Genomic DNA, 4,521 nt, shown 5'->3' with positions numbered 1-4,521 from the left:
TTTGTGCAGCATTAGATCAAAAAGATCAAAACAATGGTCGTACATTTACTATATATTTAATATGCTGATCAAATTCATTCGCACACATCAACATTTGTAGAGAAACGAAGATAATGCAACATTACCTTCTCTGTCAGGTTGTATATGACTCTCGCCAGCGTTTCGGCGATGACTTTAGTGTTGCGACTGAGCTTCGGCAGATCCACGTGAGGCCTACGGGAAATGGAATCAAGAGAAAGATGACATCAACTGAATCAACCAATTGGCAGCGAGGGAGGGAACTAGTCGTCAGGGTTACGACGGGGTGACAGAGAGAGAGCACCAATCATCACCCAGGAGTGGCGCGCAGGGCTGCGGTGGCTCTCCAGGTGGGACAGGGTGAAGGAGGGCAGGCGGCGGATGCCGAAGCGCTCGTGCTCCCACGCCAGAGTGTCGTCGGCCAGGTTGATCTTCTTGTGGACCATTGAGAACTTCAGGTCAGGGTGCTGATGGGCCGCAACCTAATGACGGGACACAACGATGACCGGCCGATGAGGAGTAAATGCTGTGTTTATTTCTAGATGAGGAGCGGAGAATCTTACAGTCTCTAGCTGTTTGAGCAGGACGTGCTGTGGGCTTCCCTCTTTCGGAGGCTTGGACACGTGGAGGTGAAGGTTGTCGCTGTTACCCAGAGTGTCCAGACACAAAACAAACGCCACGTTGTCCTGGAGCAGACTGGAATCTGAAAGACAAGGGGGAGCTCAATCCATACTAGGGCTGGGAAAATAAATCGATGCATCGCGAATCGAGAAATGATTCTGCATCGATTCTGAGATTTTCCGAATGCATCGCGATTCTTTCTCGAATCGATTCTGAGCTTAGTTTTGAACAGCAGATGGCGCTGCATGCTTTAGAAACTGCCGTACACACTTGAACCTAAAATAATCATTCATAAAATTTCGAAAAGGTTGAAGCGAATTACAAAAGTGTTTACAGTGGGCTGTGTTTACATTAATCTCGCGTCATAAAAGCATTCTGAGCTGAGGTGAAATTACAGACTCAGCCGAACCAATGCACAAGTGCTCTTCTGCGCTCTTCTTCATGAGCGTTTGAGTGTGCGGATAAAAACTAGATTAGAGCGCCATCTGCTGTTAAAATATAAGCTCTGCATCGATTCCAGAGAGAATGGCGATGCATTCAGAAGATCTCAGAATCCATCCACGAAACGATTCTGCATCGATTTATCGTCACAGCCGTAATCCGTACTGTTTCATTTCAGCAGGGACTGATGCTTTTCTCACGTCAAGAAGAATTTTTATCTTTTTTTTTTCCCTGATAAAGATTGCGGTTTAAAATGCTTTTTTTTTTTTTAAATAGCTTCGAATTTACTGCTTATTATCATTTTTATTAGTAGTAGTCAGTGGTGGGCCGTCAGGGCCAGCAAAGCCTTCTCTGCTGGTCTAAACACTATCAGAATCACTGATTTAGTTTTAATATATTTTTCCATGAATGTGTATTAAATTATTTCCAATAGTCTATTCTCTTCAGTTCATAGCTTTTCTCTTGGTTGCACTGCTTCCAGCAGTGTATGTTTATATTAGAGCTTTTATCCAATCATATTTCAGCAATCGTGTTGCCAGGGTCAAAGAAATCTGCCTTAAGGCCTTCCGAATCAACAGTGCAGGCGTCTGTTAGCTTAAATCAATGGCAATGAAACCGTTGCTTTAACCAATCAGATTTCGAGTTGGCAAAACCAGGGCCATCTAGCTGGCTAATGATAATGTCAGCATTTTCTCGTCCTTTGATTGGATGGTCAGCATACTAGCTAGCAAACAGCATCACTGTAAATCATTTTATTAAAACTTAGTAAAACTTTTATTACTGTTTCTCAGGTTTAGATTTTCAGTGCGTTTGGAAAAAAATATTTGCCTACTATATTTAGTAAATCTACAAACAGTAGTCCTAATGACTGCGAAAAACGACCACACACCTCCTCGGCACCAGCTCTGTGAAAGACTCGTGAAGATGAAAAACCACTAGAGTATGGTAGGTTAATTTTCATTTTTGACTCTTTTATCGCTTGATGCGTTGTATGCTGAAGTTATTTGCGCGATATAAAGCCAGGTTTAAGTTTCCATAAGAATATCTCAGTTTCCCGAGTGGAGCTGTATTAACCGGTCTTTTCCTCCGGCCGCAGCGCCGCTGGCAGAGGCAGACCAGCGGGGAGATGAGAGTCACAGAGGTACGTTAAAACACATCTATACACTTTTCTTCATCGTCTTGTATGAATTATTTTAATGTTACTTGCTCACTTTCCTAGTAAAGCTGTGCTAACCAGTATTTTCCTCCCGCAGTGCGCTGGCAGACCGGCGGGGAGACCCATGAAGACGAAATAAAGCAGTAAGAGAACATTAAATTATTAGATCAACTTTAAAACACATGTAATCACCTTATTTGTTTTATACCAATGCTATCTGTAAGGTATAAATGCGTTTGGGTGAATAAATGTCTGTAAGAACATCGGATGGACTGTATTTGTGTCATTTTGTTAGGTTAATGCTTCAGCTACAGATGATGTGTTGCGCAATTGTTAATTGGGTTTCTTTCTTTAGTAATGGCATTCATTCTCGCTACATAAGATACCTGTCTGTTATGTAGTGCCCTGTTATACTGCATTACTGTGTAATATTTATGGTTTCTATAGCCATGGCATCATTGTGATGGTATGAAGAGATGGATTATTTAATGTAGGACGCCACTGAAGGCCTAGGTGTAAAATGCACGGCCCGCCACTGGTAGTAGTAGTAGTACTAAATAACAATATTAAAGTTACTTTTGTAAAATCTGACTGTGAAAAAATAAATAAATAGTATTTAGAAAAATTTTATATTTTTTAAATTTAGGATCGCAATGAAAATGTATCAAAAAACTGTGGAGAGATTTACAAGCATAATTATTTTATTTTATTCGATTACAAAAAGTACACTAGGTTTTTAAATATTTCTGCTTCAAACTGTACATATATATATATATATATATATATATATATATAAAATAACAATTATTTTTTTATAAGTATGGAATTTTGTATATTTTAAACTTTAAATTAAATGCCAGATACATTTTGTCGTGTAACCAAAATACCAATAATAACTAGAAAAAATATGTTCTGCATAAAACAGGATTTTTAATTAGCCCAAAATACACCAGGACTCTTATTTTGAAATGTATATGCGTTACTACTTTCAGCTGCTCATAATAAACACATTGTTTCCCAAAATACCAAAAGATAACCAGAAAAAAAAAAAACATGCATAATACGAGACTTTTAATTATACACTGAGACAATTCTCTTTTGAAATTGTACTTCATATAAACTATATTTGCTCTGCACGTTCATAAACATCTATTTTTAGTCGCAAATGCGAGTTAAATGTTCAACCCATCAAGCACAGCTTTGGTCGTGAGGTACCTGTGTGATCCAGGTTGTCTTCCAGCCAGCGTTTAGTGCCTTGGTAGTTAAACTTCCCGCCTCCCGACAAGAAAAACAGCAGGTTGTATCTACAAGAAATTAATTTTTTATAAAGCACGCAGACAGAAAACGATATCAAAATTACGACATAAATCATCAGTTACCCTGCATGAGTGCGTTTGTAGGAGTAGAGTCTAGAAAACAGTCTTGCGAGCTCCAGCAGTATGGCAACGCCACTGCCGTTAGAGTCCGCGCCGTACGACAGCCACTGAAAGAAAAAAACACTGAATATCTCAACAAATAACTCAAAAATGAGTATGAAGAATGAAAACGACACGACGTTAGGGCTGGGCGATATAGCTAAAAAATTTATCAACGATATAATGTTTCATATCGTTCGGGATATCGATAATTATTGACATTTTTTATAACCTTTTTTAAAACAAAGAGCAATAGAAAAAAATTTGTATGTATTTTTAAATTAACCCAATTTATTGAGACCAACAACAAATATTTTTTTGTTTTAACAGTTAAACACACAATTAAAATTAAACAAATATCTAATTTCTAATGTTTTATATGCAGATTAAATAGGTCTCAAGGAATCTTTTGGCTTGTCTCCCGAGGCCACAGGAGGGCGCAATGAGCAAAATAATACAGCACATTTAAATTGTCAATGCAAGGAAATAACTGTCTATAAAAAAGTGCATTACGTCTAAATTAACTCATATAAATCAAATATAATTTCGTAAATTGCATAAACAATTATAAACAAAACAGCATCATGTATTTATGCATTGCTTAATCCAAAGAGCCAAAGCGCCATTCACACAGACTGCATTTAAAAACATGAGAAGCAGTGAAAAGGAATAAACATCCACAAATTTTTTTCTAAAGGTTTAAACTGATTTAACTTTGCATGGCTTTCTATACATCTCTTGTGTGAGACGCGAGTGCAGCAGTCATATTTGTCCGTCTAAAAAGTGAGCTGAATATGCATCTGTTTCAGTTTTAACCCATTCAAGATCTTCTCCGCATTGAGCTTCTATATTTCTCTAATATTTTGAATG

At 38.0% G+C, this 4,521-nt stretch overlaps 1 pseudogene; it reads right to left on the bottom strand.

Annotated features, from left to right (window-relative positions):
* LOC107698596 (nicalin-1-like) overlaps nucleotides 1-4,521 on the bottom strand; it is an 18,370-nt pseudogene that overhangs the window by 3,754 nt on the left and 10,095 nt on the right.

Source organism: Sinocyclocheilus anshuiensis, unplaced genomic scaffold (genome assembly GCF_001515605.1).
Source record: "Sinocyclocheilus anshuiensis isolate Anshui unplaced genomic scaffold, SAMN03320099.WGS_v1.1 scaffold118, whole genome shotgun sequence".
Classification (NCBI taxonomy): Eukaryota; Metazoa; Chordata; class Actinopteri; order Cypriniformes; family Cyprinidae; genus Sinocyclocheilus; species Sinocyclocheilus anshuiensis.
This window is presented reverse-complemented; position numbering and strand designations above follow the sequence as displayed.